Raw genomic sequence first — 17,539 nt, forward strand, 5'->3', positions numbered from 1 at the left:
CGCACGTGACCGCTGAGCTTGGTTGTTATCCCTTGTACCGTAGGTCAGAGTGCTGCTTCGGTAGGTAGCTTGCTTAGGTCAGAGGCTTGCTTCGAGCGATGTGTCTTAAGCGTGCAATCTGACATGGGCATCGAAAGGCTTGCCTGTGTTGGCGTGTTTTTTTAAACTCATTTGGCTACCGTGTATGGCTAACCTGTTCTAAACCCTCTTTCACTCCATACTCCGGTCGTTATGGGCCCTGTCTAACTAACGGATGTGCGCTTGGGCCTGCGCCGAAAGTAGTAAAATAAAAACGTCTTCAGCAGTGCTTTGAGAGGACAGACAACCGATTTTTGTGGAGTATACGCTCTTTATCCCAAATGAAAACACGTTGGACCGAAACGATTTTCCTGATAGGACCCTAGAATGTTTGAAAGCGTAATTTTTAGATATAGCTGCCTTAAGTGTGCTGTCAAAACGAATGCTGGACACAGCGACAGTGAGCCGTGCGGCAACATTCCTTTAACTAGGTGAGATGAAAAGCGTATTTAAAACAGTAGCAGTGGCTTAGCTCGACTATGCCAGGATATACGTAGCGTGGGTTAAGGATCAGCTGGTTATCGTTATCTTTCCTGGTTATCTGGGATTAGCTTGATTGTCATGCTTACTGCTGCTTCAATGACACGCACACGGTATACGCATTGTGTGACACATGTATATTTAGCGAGCGGCTCCGGCGCAGCGTCATCAATCGCCCCAGAGCTAAACTGGTTCCACAGGCGCAAACCGGTGTTGCGGCTACGCACGAGCCATCGTTTCCACACCCGGCCACCTCTGGCATGATCGTCAAGTGGACCGGGCCGCCACGTGCGGAACGGAGGTCGGCAAAGGCGCTGGGCGCGTGGGCTGTGTGAGAGACGCCGGGCGGCGGGCAACGTTCTGTGCGCCGTGTGACGACACTGCTCCTCGCGCATGCGCAGCACGGCTCTCCAGGAGCCACGCGGAACTGCTCAGCCTCGGTCAGTGTAGCTCACGCTACAAAAAGCGATGCAATTCAGCATTTACTGTTCCCTTATGCGGCTTTTGAATCACACATTGAAGCCGGCGGAGCTGTTGGCATGCGTACGGTATAGTGGCACGTTTAGGCACAACGTGGCGCCACCGTTCAGATTTCATGAAATTTAGTGGCAAGTCAGAACTATTTCAGCCGGTCTACTTCAAAATTTTTTTGTGGTTACCCCGCTCTATGAAACACTGGCTTTCGCACGAGATAGAGGACATGCACTCCGCAAAAAGCGGTCGGTGTTCCTTTTAAAGCTGAGTAATATGACTTGGTTGCTGGCTAGTTGGTTCATGACACGCGAATCTTAGTCGTCCCCGTCTTTCGCGCAGTCTTATTCTGTTCCTTCGTGTGCCTTTAAAGCTGCTTTTTGAACCTGGCGTAGTCGAACTGGTATTGTACAAAACAATTGGTCGCTCAGAACGAAAATGCCCTGATGTAATCCGGACCGCGGGTGTTTCGAACTAGTCGACTCGACATTAAATGGTTCAAAGGGAGTGGTCGGTGAATTGTATGGAATTACCAATGCACACACAGTGTCACATCCTTTAGGATACCCTGTCCGTACCTTCTGTCTAAATAAGCGGGAAGATATCTGGATGTTCTGCGCTTCACAAAACATACCTTCATAAATAAATAAGCCAGCACTTCATCAATCGTTTATCTTAGTTCAGCACCGCGCTTATCATCCATATAAGCGGATATCGCCTCCTTGAGTAGTAGCTTGTTTTTTTTTTTCTTCTGCTTTCATTGTAAGAACTTCAACTGATTGGAGAGCACTGTCAAACACAGCTATACGAATAGTAGACAGTGACTAGCTTCGGTTAGTCGCTATATCCCTTTTGTACCCTCATGTATGTTCACGCTCAATTCTTTGATCTGTTTTTCCTCCTACTCCCACCAAGGCATGCATGTATGAGATCAAGATCTAAAGAATACATTTCCCGATTACTGATATCATAAAAAAGAGAGAACTCGGCCTGCTGCACTCTGGCAAGCTCCTTGATGCAGCAAACTCACGCAACGTTGAATTGAAATTTGCAAGGTTGGCTATTGAGTTGGGGAATGGTTCTTTAGGGATGAAGTGGCTTTATACTCCCACCACCGGAACAAGCGCGTGCCGCCAGGACCCAGCGCCCAGTCTCGCCACACTTTCTGGTCCGTTCAAACGCTTTTTTTTTAACATAAATATGTATAGTCATGGACTATTGAATTCCGAACGCGAAAGTATGAACCTGAACACGCAAAATCAAAGAATTTGGATAATGGAGATCAAATAACGGCCCGTTAGTGTATATTTAGAAAGACATATTTCCAAAATTTGTTACTGTAATAAATCCACGCATCAGTTTGACCTATACTGAAAAGAAATCGGGCAATTATTTTGTGTTTTTTCATCTTTTCGCGTTCGCGTCTCATTTGTCCGTGGCGTTAGCAAGAAGCCCGCACTGACAGGCTTTCTTCCGCAGAAGCCATCACGGAAAATAAGTGACTCTTGAGGCGACCACTATACGTCCTGATGATGCGCTTGGAAATGTCGCGCAAGAGTATCCCCTGCTTCATTTGTGGTCAGCATTGATAAAATATTGATAAAATGTCGGCATGCTCGGGTCTGCGCTGCGCATGCGCATTGAGATTTTCCTGTCTGCTGCAGCGCCACTTGCACACGCATCGATAAAATGGCTGGAGCCAGGACAAAGGATGCCCGGTCGAAGAACTGGGCCTTAGTGCTCGCACGTAAGGATAGACCCGAGAAAGCTGTTCTCGAGGTTCCTTCATTTAGATTGAAAAGTTCGGAGTGCGCGCCGAAGCTGACGAGGCGTATCCTTGCCTTCCCGCCAGCGCCGCGGCTAATGAATGATTTATAGTTAAGGGATTCCTTTCACGCGTGCGCCAAGTATGCAGATGCCTGCGATAAGCCCGAGAGAAGAAGGCGGAATGAAAAATCGCCCTCGCAAATGCGTTTCCGCCGTGGTCGCTGCGGCTTTTCGCGCGCCCACAAAAGAATTCGCCGCGGAACGACCACACAAGAACCTGCCCGCGCGCAAAGACAGCCGATTCTTTCTCGCCACCGCCGCTGCCACACAATAGCGGCCCGAGCTGCAGGGCGCAAAAGCAGAGTTGACTGTCGAGTTCGGGGGAACACCTTTTCGAGCGGACCTCGTCCGCGCATTGTCGGATTTCCCACATCCTTATCTTCCCACTGTCGACAAGCGTTTCGTGAGTTATGGCCGCCCCTACACCTGCCTCAGTGAATGAACCACTCGCGAAGCTCGCCGGGGAACAGCCGGGCGACCGGAGCAGACGGCACTTCGAAGCAGAAGACAGCAAAAAAATTAGCAGTGGTTTAGCTCGGCTATGCCAGCATATACGTAGCGTGAGCTAAGGTTCAGCTGGTTGTTTTTAGCTTTCCTGGTCGCCTAGGATTAGCTTGATTATCATGCTTGATGCTGCTAAAACGATTTCCAATCCAATCCAGTCGCGGCGGCAACGGCTCCGGCGCGCCGGCTGTGCGCCGCGAGACGTCGCTGCTCCCTCGTGCAGCGCAGCACGGCTCTCCAGGAGCCTCGCGAAACTGCTCAACCTGGGTCAGTGTAGCTCACGCTACAAAATCCTTTTGTAGGACTCCGTCGGCTAGCTCCGGCGTCGCTGCAACTACTGCTCTCTCCCGTTGTCTCTCCCAGAGTCCTCCTGCCGGCTTCCTTTCCAAGGGCACCAGCGTTCATTATCATCACCAGGATTGCCATAATATTGGCGTTCTTTTTTCTCCCGACGGAATGCGATGCCCGCTGCGCGGCAGGACCCCGACCCACGGACCGCTTCTGGTGCGCGACTTCTTGTCGGGCAGCGGGGCGTCGGGCGTTAACGAGGAAACCACGAGCTCGTTCGCGCTGTTTCTCGTGCGCGCGCAGGCGTACCTCCTCCTCCTGTTCGTAGAGAGAGCGGGAAACGATCCGGCTCGCTTGCCGTCCTTGCAGCGGCCGACGCGGCGCTCGGGTGCGTGCGGGGACGCGGGTTATTGATGGTCCGCCGCATTAGTCGTCAACGCCACCCTGCTGTAACCCCGCCGTGGTGGTCGAGCCTTCCCAGGCGTGGCCGCGCACCAACGGTAGCCCGCCGGCCTACCCGCCAGAGCCGGCAAGCTGGGGAACCAGACGTAACGATGTTTCCTCAGCGGCCCACGCCAAACCACTTCTGGTGCGAGTCTCCGGTATCGCCTGTTCTCTGCCGATTAGAGCGGGCCTCGGGACGTCTGCAACTCGATGGAATGGCTTTGAGTGGCCACGAAAGCGTCTATTTATAACTCGTAAGCACGCCGCGGCCGTCCAGTGTACTGTTTTCCCTTTTTGTTACTTGCGACCTCCCGATGGGAGATGGACGACGTTTCCGATTGGTTACGCCGGATTCTGGTTGTGCGACTGCGTGCAATTTCGTCCGGAGGGTTCAGTACTTCTGCTGCAAACCACGCTCCGTGTTAGTCTGGTTCGGCGCAGCGCTCCTCGCTATTTCTTGGTTAGCCGAGGTGGTCAACTCTGTTCGGCGAGTTCTGTTTCGCCTCTCGTTCAGTTAATTAAACCGGTCTGGCTGTCTTTCGCTCCGACCCTCGCGGCATGCCCTCTTCTTGATGTCCGGCGCTAAGTGCCTATCAATGTCCGCTTGATGGGCATTTATGCCCCTTCCTTCACGACGGGGTCCGGTTCCACCGAAGGAAGTTTTGCCTGTGTGTTTTAACGCACACGGAGTCGCAAACCGGTTTGTCACCTAATGTCTGGCCGTACGCTGGTACGATGCTCGACACTTAGCATCCAGTCGGTAACTGTGACATTGAGGCTGATGCCCTGACTGCGGCTGCAGAGATGCGATTCATACAAATTATGCGCTGCATTGACCCTCCCACATCACTCGCGACAGGCATCACCCGACGGTCGATCCTACGCCCTACTGCCCATATTGCAACGCAGCCACAGCAGCAAATCTGACGCACCTTTTTAACACGAAAGTGTTTTATTCCTGGACACACAAAGATTTCTCTCATGGCATATCCGTCACGGAAGTGACGCCAGGGCAATGAAGCGAGCGGCCTGTAAAGGGGGCACCCCTGCACACAGGGCCTTCTTGCGGGGAAGCAACCTTTAGTACTAAAGAGTACGTTATAATTACGGTTGTTCGTTTTCGGGTTTTATATTTTAGCACGAAAGTGGTTTATGCCGCGACACCTCAGGATTTCACTGACGTCGTATCCGTCACGGAAATGACGCCAGTACACCTTTGCCGAGGCGACCCGCCAACAGGACGTCGCTCGCCAGCACACCCACAACACAGCCGCCGACTCGCAGATCATGCTCAGCTGCAGATTTCGCTGCACATTTCACTTTCCTGTTTTACCCATTCCTATGGCAGAGGAATCAACCACATTTTTTGGCACTGCATGCTCCGCTTGCCAGTCCTTCCTCCCCTTCCTGCTGGACGCCCTAATCCCAGCGAGATACCCCCCCCCCCCCCTCACGACATTCGGCCACCCCATTTCCTCGCTGCCCTTGGGCGCTTTGTTCTCCAAAGTGGCCTCGCGAAGGTAGTTTAGCCGGGGTCTATCCGCTGCTGTCTGCGCATTCAGGAACTGATTATTCCTCCCCAGGATCTTCAGGCAAACATCGCGCCCTCTCTCTTCCTCTTTTGCCCCTTCTACCCCTTGCGGCCTCCGGTTGCTCTCTGTGCTAATAAAAGACTTTCACTCAATCACTCAAAGCAGCGACGACGACGATGATGATGATGATGATGCCCTCGAAGCTTTTGGCTCGTTCCCACAGAGGGTATTGGCCAGGGCTAAACGCAAGCGACGCACCGATCGTATAGAAAATCGTTTTCCTTGTCGTTCTGTGTATACGTTCCGTGATCGCTGCGGGGCGGCGCTCCCGTATGCATTCTACATCGCCGTTTTACTCAGGCAGCACCGGATGGAACACGAACACCAAAGTATTTTTTAGGGGCGAAGCACCTTAGGACCTCGCTTTCTCCGGGGCTTGGCGTCCGTGTACACAGTCTTGCGCATGCGGGAGGAGCATTGGATTGTATTGGATTGGATTGGATTTGATTGGAATTGTATATACTGTACAGACGCGTTGTCACTCATTTACATGCGCGAGTGGGCACTGCCACGGGTGATTTGCGGTAAGAACGAACCCCAGTGCTTCGCCCACTCGTCGTGATTCATTTCGTGGAGATGCGTGATTTTTTTTAAAGTTCATTTTACAGTACACTGCCGCAAGTGATGCGAAGCGAGTCTTAAAATGGCCGTCCTTATCTGTCTTCTTTATTAGCCAGTGCGTATTTCGATTTTTTTCTGTCAGTTGAATTGAGAGCATTTAGGCTCCCTGGCGGTTTTCAACTGGGGCTCCATTCAAAATGACGGCCCGATGAAAGTAAGTAACGGAAGGGTATTCTTCTTATACGATTTCACTGGGACGAAATAGTTTCACCCGTGGCAAAAACATTGACATCTTTATCCCTAGAGCCAATTTTTCCCTCTCCGCAAACGTTAATACATAAAAGATTCGAGTAACAAAAAAAGAAACATTTGTAATCCCTACGGGGAGCAAATAGCAGACGACATTCTTTACAGTTCAGCCTGGCTGCTCCTACAGTATTTCTTTTCTTTTTGAAATAGGGAGATATAGTTGAAAAGTCCGCAGTCGTCCCATTGCCGAATCTTATACGTCGAAGCCTGAGCCGACGTCGCCTCAGAAGTGCTCATGGAGCTCGCAGCGACCTCTTGAAACGAAAAAAAGAACAAGGAAATTGCTCAACGCGAAAGTGCGGAGCGCAGATTGGCTTTTTACTAAGTCCACATTCAAGAAAGAAACGACGCAAGGTGTTGCCACAAAAGCGGCCGGCGAAAATCTCGAGCGCCAGCGGCGTCCCCAGAGAGGCAGAGAAAGGATAGGAAGTTAGCGTATATGAGTTACGCAGGCCGAGGTATAATGCGGCGGTCGGCGGGCGAACCAGAGCCCATCGCGGTTCGGGCCTTGGAGGGAGGGGGGAAGCCTAGACAGACGGGAATCCCGAACTTCGTTCGCGGTCCGTTTCCGCTGATTTCCCGCGGGGATTCCCGAAAATGGGGTCAGTTAGTACAGGCTGCTCGTGCCATGTACACTTTTATTCTAGCCTATAGCTGCTGCTCCGTCGCTGTTGTTGCCTCTTCCGCTTACACCTTCTCCCTCTCCCCCCTTTTTTTGGTTCCTGGCCTCATCCCGAAGCTTAAGCTCTCAAGCTCTGTCATTTATTTCGGCCGCGGCCGGAAGGGTTCTCAGGATTTCGGGATGATTCGTCTCTGTTTCGTTTTCTCCGCACTCGCAAATCCGCGGGATTTCGGAAATATCATCGGGAGCAGGTTTCCCCTCGGCTGCCGCACCGTCTAGGCGGGAGAAACTAATCGAACTCGCTGCGATGACGGAAGCAAATGCCTACGACTTCCATCACCGAATTTCTTTAGTTGCAGCGGACGCGTTGCAGGGTATTGGAGTCAGTGACGTATACGATTGGCGTAAGCATTCTGTTGGCCTTAAACACGCGCCGACGGGACGGGTTGGAGTAGCCTTGTTGGCTAAAATAGCTGTCCGAGCGTACGCCGAAGCTATGATGGCGACGATGATGATTATAGTTTCCACGAAGATGAAGGCGTGCATTATATTGTTGTAGCTCTAATGTTGTGCACTCTATCGGCACTGTATATTTGCAGGTGGTCTAACTTTAAAGTGGTGATACCCGAAAAATAAAATAACGAGAAGCCCGATACACACTAAGAAAAAAGGGAGTTCCCGTGACCCTCTTCGGGGGGTATTTACTCGCCACAGAATTGCCTCTCCCTCGACCCCCTTTCGCAGAGTCACGGTATTCTTATTGAAAGGGGGTCATGCGGACCCCATCACAGTAGTCACAGTACAGTATGGGTGACTACCTTCTTAGAGTCAGCACTGGCTGCCACGACCCTAATCTAATAAAAAAAAGAATTGACTCTCCCTCGACCCCCTTTCGCAGAGTCACGGTATTCTTATTGAAAGGGGGTCATGCGGACCCCATCACAGTAGTCACAGTACAGTATGGGTGACTACCTTCTTAGAGTCAGCACTGGCTGCCACGACCCTAATCTAATGAAAAAGAGAGGGTCACAGGACTTCTTCATGATGATCATCGCGACACTGCAACAAGAGTTGTGAGGACGCCCCCCTTTATGAAGAGTCCCGTGATTCTTATGGCGAAAGAGTCGTGGAGGTGTATGGGTGACCCTCCAAGATGGGCAGTGCTACTGCCAGTGGAATCATTGCAGTATATGTGCAACTCTGACGTAGGTAGTCAACACAGACCCCCTAGTTACCCCTATTGTAAGAGAGTCAAATGATTGTTGCTTTATGACCACTTCTCCATCTTGATGAGGTACAAATCTCATGGCAGCCAGTCAAGCAAGCCTGTCACTTTGTAAAACAAACGTAGTCATTGTAATCATTAAGAGACTTCTCTGGTTTGCGTGGGAAACGTTAACTTAGGTCACATAGGCAATTTTAGTCCACATGCATGCAGCTTCATGAGCTGTTTCACACAAGTACAGCTGTCAGGGGCTACGAAGAATTCGCTGGGGGCCGACGAACGAAAGAAAAAAGAAGTGCGAACGGAAAGCGGAGAAGACGGCCCTGCAGCGTATACACTTCGTGCGCGGGGAGTCGCCCCACCGCCGCGCATCGCGACGGACGTTCTCAGTGCTATTTCCCCGATCCTATAACGCAATGTAATCAGTTTTCCTGTCATTAAACAGTTTAATCTCCTTCCAAGACAAGTCCTTACTAAAATCGGCCACTCTGACACAGCAAAGCAAACCAAAAGTATTTCAAAATTGTTTTATTAAAGACGAGTGTGATACATATTTGAATTAAAAGCCTGCTTAGGGTATCACAGCTGTTTTAAATTAGAAAATAAACAGCAAGTAGCTTAAAAATAATGCAGATACACAAAGCATGTTTCACTGTTTGCTATGGCTTGTCACAACACAGGTCTGCTAGGATAACAGGAATATTAGTTTTGTTAACTAAGTTTTTTGTTAACCAGCTTTGCATACCTGCTGTTGCAAGGTAACAAACCACCACGTATAACAAACCACCAATACTGAAAAAATTTAGAATACACATTTTGAAGGTTCACATTTCGAAAGCCTGTCGAAGAAAAAATTCAGTACTGCAAATTAATTTGTCTGCGAGGTGCCCGCGTGGGGCTTCCACGCGTGGTTCCCGCGTCTCGTGGTAAAGCCGCACATTCTTTCCAAAATGCACAGTTTTGGATGGTTCTCTGAAATGGTTTCATACTATTAGAGGCCAAACTCAGTCCCCACGTGTTGTAAAAAACACCTTATTAATGACTACATTAGCACCAGATTCAGGGCAAGCAAGATATGCAAAGAAATCCGCTTGTAATTGAAAACCGAACTCAGTGGTACATTTTTGTTGACATTCAGTCTGATCATCAATGATCAACCAGAACTTTCACTTGCGGTTTATTGCCATCTTCTGACTCGGTATGGTAGCCCTGCTTGCAGGAATAAGTTGCGATGCACTAGAATTGTCCCCAGCAAGCTTTTGCACGACGAAAAGAGGTCAGCTTTATGAGCCTTTTACATTGCAGTGCTGCCTAACATTCTCAAAAAGACACTTTGTCAAACCTTTCGAAGACTGTCAGAATAAATAGTTGCAGTAAGAAGCAACACTAGACCTCCAAAAATACCCTCGCACTAACAAAGCTGGCCAGTGAACAACTGGCAGTGTTCAAGGCTGATTGCAAATATATCCTTGTATGAACTGATATCCGACGACTTGGTGTTATTTTTTTACTTTCAGCTGGAGCTGTCGGGCATCGGTGAAGCGATATCACGAAAGGCATTCTTTTTTCGAGGAATGAATCACATATCTGTAATTCATAGAAGGGGGTTAAGTAGGCCTTATTAAGGGAGTGCCAATGGCCCTGAGTGCCAATAACACCACTGCGGTGTTAGGCATGCTTCGGAACCGTGCCACGATCAGTCGGGGCCTTTGAAACGTCAGAAAGCACGCGCTGATTTTTACAGCGAAACTTTATGTTTGAAAAGCATGAAAAGCAAAAATTCACAGGAAGGCAGCCTTCCTGTGTTATCACTTGCTCGACGACATGACGACTTTCGCGAAAATGATAGCGCAGGGTTTTTAACATGGCCAGTTCTACTGGTCCCGTGTTCGCTTTCCCACTCTGTCAGTAGTACATATACAGAGTTGCGGCAGCTGTTGTTACTTAGCACGTTTATGCCTTGTATGTCGTTTGCCGTGAAGACGTGTTCGCTTAGCCAAACGCTCGCTTCATGTTTCGCCCTCTCTGTTCGTTGCAGTTCGAGGACTCGTGTGCATTTGCGGACGCTGCGCACACTTCTCGGCCTGGGATTACCCCGAACTTCGTCAGTGTAAGTAGCCCAATGTCGTCTCGCGTGTGCGTTATCTTCTTGAACTGTTTATTCGTCGCATCCGCTCATGAACCAGAACATCCTGGAACAAGCACTGGAGTCGTTTCTGGGGAAAAAAGGTGTTTTTTAATTCGGGCTTTTGGTCCACCATTCTTCGCGTATACTCTAAGAAATCGCCGTATATAACGGGCTTTACCGCAACGCCCAGGAACGACCAATCAGAGAGCGTACAGGCCTTGCGCTGTTGTCCCAGCGCAGAGTCTATTCTCTTTATTCTAATGGCATGCTGGGCACATTCATTCCCCGAATGGTCGTGCTGATTGGTCATTCCTGGGCGTTGTGGTGAAGCCCACCTGCGGCGACTTGTAGCGCATATCCTGCATTGTTCTTTTTGTTGTTTCGTAGCACACAGTACATATTACAGCGATAGTATTAATTATAAATGTTTACAGGACTAATAAATATAAGCGCTCATTGATCAACAAATGGATTTATCGGCCCCGTTGATGCACGTCCGGCCAGACGATATCCTAAAAGGACAAGTCCGCACATTGCGCTTGTAAGGGCTACTTTACTACTGTTTCATCAACACGGTGAACCGGAAATCATATCAGACATTCTGTAGTTCAGGTGCGAGTGTTAACAGGCTTGGTGAAATTTTCCGGCAACAGTAGGCTATTAAATTTGGTGCGCTGAATTGAGAGGCACGACGCGCGTGCAGCAGTTCCTGTTTCCGCCTGTTTCCGGGGAGAAATCGCACGCCATCGTTGTCAGAGATCTGAATAACAGTCATGCGCTTATTAATCAATTGGACATCAAAAACGTGCCGTCCATAATTTGGTTTTTGCACTATTTTTTACTGCGTAGACGGTTTCATACGGAAAAACAAAAAGGAATTAGCTTACTTTTTTTTCTCGGTTATATTAACAGTCCGCACTTCTGTTTTGAATATTGCATTCTTCGAGCATGCTAACAGCGTCTCCTTTTGTGACGTAATGCGGATTATTTGAACACAGGTGTTAGTTGAACACAGAAGGCTGAGGCCCCTGTCAGTCCGCCTTAGTCTCAGCCTCCCATTGGTTTTGCCAAGACATAAAAATCAAATCAAATCAAATTTCCGCACATGTTCGTGCAGATTTTAAACATGGCGCGTGATTCTTTTGACTGACGTGACTTCAAGCGATATACAGATTTAAAAAAAAGAATATTTATCGTCGTTAAAGCAACGCCCGATTAAGGGAAGAATATTCGCGCAATCGTCCATCCTAGTATATACAGTCGGTACATGACGCGTTATGTAATTGGCGTTGCTTCTGAGCGAAAATATTTTCGCCATTTTAGCAGCCTTGATTAGTGCGTCCATGTTTTCCCGCATACCCAATGTTTTCCGCCCACCTCGCTGTTGCTGCGCATGTTCCGATTTACGCTGCAAAATTACCCTTTTCAAGGTCTCGGGCGCCTGTAAACTTGCAGCACAGGAAACTCTGCTTGTAGCGAATCCGATTAATTCGTATTCTTGCTTTATTCGATGTTTTTTACAATACCAACCGCAGTGCTGAGGGCAAACATTATTGCCGTCTGAACGAATTGCCGCTGATTGTCCTTCGTTTAATTAATGCATTTACTCGTATTGTAGACACTGCCAGACTAACGAAGGCTTTGGCAGGAAAGCGTACAGCAGTGAAAGGTCAACAACATGCAAACAATAGTTCCGAAAGGACTTGGCCTCGGTTTAAGCAATCATATCGATAAGACCCGTGCAGCGACATACACAATGCGACATCTTCGCGTTAACGAAGCGCGAAAATAGCATTAAAACGAAACGGGGTGTTTCGTCTTCACAGCGCCTTCAAGCAGCGTGGTTTTCTCCGGAAGAAAAGAGAAATCACACCCCCTTGCTTCAGCAAAAGATGGTTAAGACGCCAAGCTTTCTTTCGTGCAACCTGAGTAAAAGGCAAAGCCCGAAATTCACACCGCTTCAACCGTGTCGGAATAACGCAATCGGATAGACGTTGGCTTCATAACGCGAGATACTTACGCTCAAGCGTTTTTGTTTTTATTGCTTTTCTTTCGAGCCGCTTGATGTGCCTTTTAAAGTGATGTGTAAAGTTGGCTTGTCTGTAGTGCGTTTTGGTGTTACGATCTACGGCGCAAAAATTAGGCATAGAAAGCTTCGCTTTAGAAAAAGAGAAAAGCTGAGCCACTACGAGCCGACATCCTGAACGCGCGAGTGTCCCCGTCATTCGTCATGTACGGCCAACTCCTTGTCGCATTCCGTGTGCGCGCGCGTACGTTAACCGCGCACACGCATACTTCACGGCAGCGGCCGCGGTTTTTATTACTCTTCCGCGCGGGCGTCGTCATCCTCGCGGACGCGCAGCCAACAAACGGCGCGGGTCTCTTTTTCGGACGCGTGCTAGCGTGCAAGGCGTTGAGGAGGCGAGGACCTTGGCGGGTGCGACGTCGCCGGACCTCGCGTGCTCGGCGGAGCAGCCGGCCGAGCGGACGCGCTCGGTCGACCTCGAAGCGTGATGGATCGGCCGGGTAATAACGCCGCCGCTCCCCCTTCTAGGCCGCGCTGAGACGACGACGGCCGCCGCCGAGAGGACGAAGCAACCTCTGCGCGTCCCTCCGTACAGCGCTACGCACCTATACTTGCGCGCAGCGGAGTTCCGTAAACACTGTCGGGTGCACCGTGCGCTGTTCTGGCAATTTAAACTTGCCCGATTTCTGCCTCTATTGTTCACGACGCGACTGCGCTGCACCGTGTGCTTTTTAGGCGCATTTTGAAGCGACTGGTCTTCGCTGTTTCCGTGACTCGGGGCATCGGGATCACCGCATCGGGATATTACACACACACACACACACACACACACACACACACACACACACACACACACACACACACACACACACACACACACACACACACACACACACACACACACACACACACACACACACACACACACACACACACGCACGCACGCACGCACACACACACACACACACACACACACACACACACACACACACACACACACACACACACACACACACACACACACACACACACACACACACACACACACACACACACACACACACACACACACACACACACACACACACACACAGGCATATAGACAGAGAGAGAGAGAGAGAAAATTAAGGCAACAACAGAACTGGCGTGTGACGGAGAATCCTTCCGCGTACTCGCCTTTCTCATCCTGGCCGTAACAAAGCATTTGCGGACACCGCCTAGGCACTGACAATTCCGAGGCTCGTTGCCATATACCTTGCAGATGAGTTGGCAGCGCGGTTTTGTTGTTGTGACTGTGGCCGAGGGTGCGGTTGGCGAAAATAATTTTATGCTAATAATATAAGTTGTCCCCCGCTCGCCTTGCCGCATTGTGTTGACCTTCACGCAAAACAGCATGCTAGTAACGAACGACTCGGAGTGCCAGCGCTTCGGTCCACCCATCTCGCGAAACTTGGAGACTGGAACTCGAAGTCTCTGGTTTCCTTGTAGGGTGTCTCCACCTGATACCGGCCAAGTTGTGGGGAAAGCCGACACGACGCCGTTTATGAACTCAGAAGAATTACTGGCAACCTACTTGGCTCAGTTGTCGAAAAACGTGCCCTCCCCACATCTGCGTCCTAACAGACCTAACCACCAGACCTAACCTAACCTAACCAGACCTAACCTAACGAGACCTAACCACCAACCGGGCTTCTCTGGATTTCTACTTCTTGGTACCTGCAGGTTGCGAGAGGAAACACCCACCAGTTCGGTTTCCTTGCGTAGCTGTTACGTCGCTTCCGGAGCGGTGCCGGATGGCCTCTGATTTTGTCGGGGCTGGCATCTCTGTTTCTCCGCGGTCTGCCGAAATAAGAACAACTCCAGGGCCATTTTATTAAGTAACGCCATCAGATCCAATATGGACCTCTCAATCGCACAAACGAGACTCTATGACGTCCTAGCGAAGTCCCCGGAAGTGTCTGGGGCGTCGCCACCGCTGCCTGTGTTTTCCTTACTATCTCCATTGTTTCGTTCAAGCTTGTGATTAAACTGGCATCGTTGTTGCAGGAACAAAGCAGTTTCTTGGCTTCGGCGCTTAGCTTCGCTGCACCAACAATCAGCGAAACGTTACACGGACCCGCCGCGGTGGCTCAGTGGCTAAGGCGTTGCGCTACTGAGCACGAAGTCGCGAGTTCGATTCCCGGCCGCGGCGGCCGCTTTTCTCAGCCGTGCGTACGAGATTTCGGCGCACGTTAAAGATCCGCAGATGGTCAAAATTAATCCGTAGCCCTCCACTACGGCGCGTCTCATCGCCTGCGTTGCGTCGGCGCGTTAAACCCTGCAATCAATCAATCAGTGGAAACGTTACACGGCAGTGACGCTGCGATGTGATGGCCGGGTCTAACGGACTCAGTCGGTAAGCATACCTGGGATCGATCCCTCCTGACGGACGGAATAACCAGCAAACGGTGTGGGGCGGTATGCGTGCAGTTACGCGAACTGCGACCGCGAGTTGAAAAACTTTGCTTACAAGTGGCGGAGTAAGGGATGAATCAACTCGTTACGCACACGAGAGCTAAAGTAAAAACATCTCTGCAGTTGACTCCTTCCCGTCCGAAGCAACGGGAAGACCAGGCTTCGTTTGTATGCCAGCCTGTACACAAGTACAATCAAGGGCAAATGTTAACGCGGTCACGAAAATGTTCCGAGTCGCGTTGACGTGTGGCTTAATTACAGTAACAAAGTCGAGAAATGTGGCTTTCCAAATATTCCAATTACGGGCCATTATTTGACCTCCACGAACAGTATATTTTGTAGAATTGATTGGTTGTGGGGTTTAACGCGCCGACGCAGCGCAGGTGATGAGGCGCGCCGTATTGGAGGGCTCCGGATTAATTTTGACCACCTGGGCATCTTTAACGTGCGCCGAAATCTCGTACACACGGGCGTTTTTTGCTTTTCGCCTCCATCAGAAAAGCGGCCGCCGCGGCCGGGAATCGAACCCGCGACCTCGTGCAGTATATTTTGTATACTGTTGTGGTTAATATGTTTTGGTTCATATCTAATATGTTCTGGTTCTGGTATAATATGTCCTGGTTCATATTTTCGTGTACTCATTTCATTTGCCCATGGCTATACGTGAAGAGCAAGCACGTGTCTCAGTGCGTACCTATAGCTTCTCACGGTATATCCGTGGATGCGTGTAATATTCCGCCTTTTGTGGTTTCTTCAAATAGAAGCAGCACCTGCGGCCTACACGATCCCGGACACGCACCCTCTCTGCCACTGCGCGAGAAGTGGAAATGCGCGGCGAGGCTATATTCCCCTGACGATGACGACGAAGACCGCGCTCGTTATCGCAGCGGAGTCAAAACCGCTCCCCCGTCGTCTTCCGCGTGTCATTTTCATGGACTCGAGCTCGTATGGCGCGCTCGTTAAAGAAGCGCCCGCACGTGGTGCGCCCTCCCGCTGGGGGGTGAACGAGCCGAGTGATTAGCGGATGTGCGCATGCGCGCATGCGCACCCCTCCTTCGCTTGCTGCTGTGGCTGCCGAAAGCCAAGTCTCTTCCTCCGCAGCTCATCCTTCTACCCCCCTCCGTACCTCCTCCTCGTTGAGCGTTGCTCGTCCATTTACTTATTTCCCGTCTGTTTAGAGAGTGTTTCGCGAACTTCGTACTGTCGTTCTGCTCGTTTCCTTTTTCTTTCTTTGTTAAATTTTGGATTTGGGGCTCCACCAACGATAAGGGGTTTGTGCAGGGAGAGCGGGTGGCGCTGCTACCGACTTGCTCCCACGCGGTGTTTGTTCACATCTCATTCACGCTGGTGTTGTTGACACCCTACTGTGAGGCTGGCCACTTCGTGTTGTGCATGGGGGGCTTCTACCATTCTCGGGGACACCATCGTTACCGGTCCCTTCCTTCACCAAATGCCCACAAACAACGCATGAGCTGCGACCTCGAGGTAGTGGTCACTTCTCTGCTCTGTCGTCCTCTCTTTCCTCGTCTCATTTGCGCCCTCCTCCCTTTATTCTCCGTCAGGAACTCGTCCCCCGCAGTGTCGCCCTCTGCTCGTTCCCTAGCCACTTCTAGGCCCCCCTCCGCCCATATTTTTCCCCGCGTGAAATTGTCGAAAACCGCGAAAACGAGCCCGTGCGGTTTTCGCGCCAACACCGCAAGCTCCTCCCTCGAGTGGCGCCGCACACCGGCTCCGTCCGACCTCTTGACCAGTGGCGAATCTGGCGTGCTGCGTTCAACTTGTGACCGTGCCACCGAAGCTTCCTCCAACGCGGAGACCTCGAGGCTGTGGCTGAGGGAACGCTGCGTGTTGCTTCGCTACGGCGAGCGCTGAAGATTTGCAGCCGGAATTCGGTCCCGCCGCTTCCCCCAAGGTGTACTTCCTGCTGAAGGTGAGGACTTGAACCGGGATTACGTCGGACATGCATGTTCAATCATATTCATTCCGGTGAAACCGGAAGCCGACCTAACAAACTCGACCGGAGCCGCTGCAGTCGCTCCTTGCATTCCAGTATTTCCTAGGGGGACGATACTCCTTGTGGCAGAAAACGGGACACACCAGCCAGAGGGGGCAGGGAGCGCGCCAAAAAAGTTTATTGGGAGAAAACATTTTATGAATTCGAGCACTGCTCTTATTTAGAACGTTACAATTTGCACTAAGCCCTCACCCAGGCAGGGGGAACAATCCCACTCACAGATTATTTATGTGCATTCATTTCGCAGGATCCGTTTCGGATCCTTGGCTGGTTTATTTTGCCCACGATTTAATTTTTTTTCCCGCAAGGCTCGGTTGTGAAATTCTGCGCACTTTTACACAAATTGCAGCCGCACAAGAAACATTGCACGCAATGTTGACAGCAGGTTGATGTCCACGTCGAGCTCACAATAGAAAAAAAACGCGCTCCACTAGAGCCGTCGTTCCGGTAATACACAGGGCCTGTTCCGCGACGTGAGAAATCTGAGCGCTGAGTACATCCCCTGTTGCCACCTCT

At 50.5% G+C, this 17,539-nt stretch overlaps 1 protein-coding gene across 8 annotated transcripts in view; it reads left to right on the forward strand.

Annotated features, from left to right (window-relative positions):
* The window catches only part of LOC144162430 (latrophilin Cirl-like), a 234,076-nt gene that overhangs the window by 74,105 nt on the left and 142,432 nt on the right, over positions 1–17,539 (forward strand). For 6 of the 8 annotated variants that reach the window (XM_077692949.1, XM_077692954.1, XM_077692950.1 and 3 more), the window contains exon 2: positions 10,440–10,511. The exons of 1 other annotated variant lie outside the window; for it this stretch is intronic. The gene's annotated coding sequence lies outside the window, so the exon portion shown is untranslated. Of the gene's footprint in view, positions 1–10,329; positions 10,364–10,439; positions 10,512–17,539 lie in introns of those variants that run through there. One more of the 8 variants, XM_077692951.1, reaches the window with a different exon arrangement.

The sequence above is a fragment of the Haemaphysalis longicornis genome, unplaced genomic scaffold (genome assembly GCF_048455015.1).
Source record: "Haemaphysalis longicornis isolate Haplotype H1 unplaced genomic scaffold, Haemaphysalis longicornis Haplotype H1 scaffold_12, whole genome shotgun sequence".
Classification (NCBI taxonomy): domain Eukaryota; kingdom Metazoa; phylum Arthropoda; class Arachnida; order Ixodida; family Ixodidae; genus Haemaphysalis; species Haemaphysalis longicornis.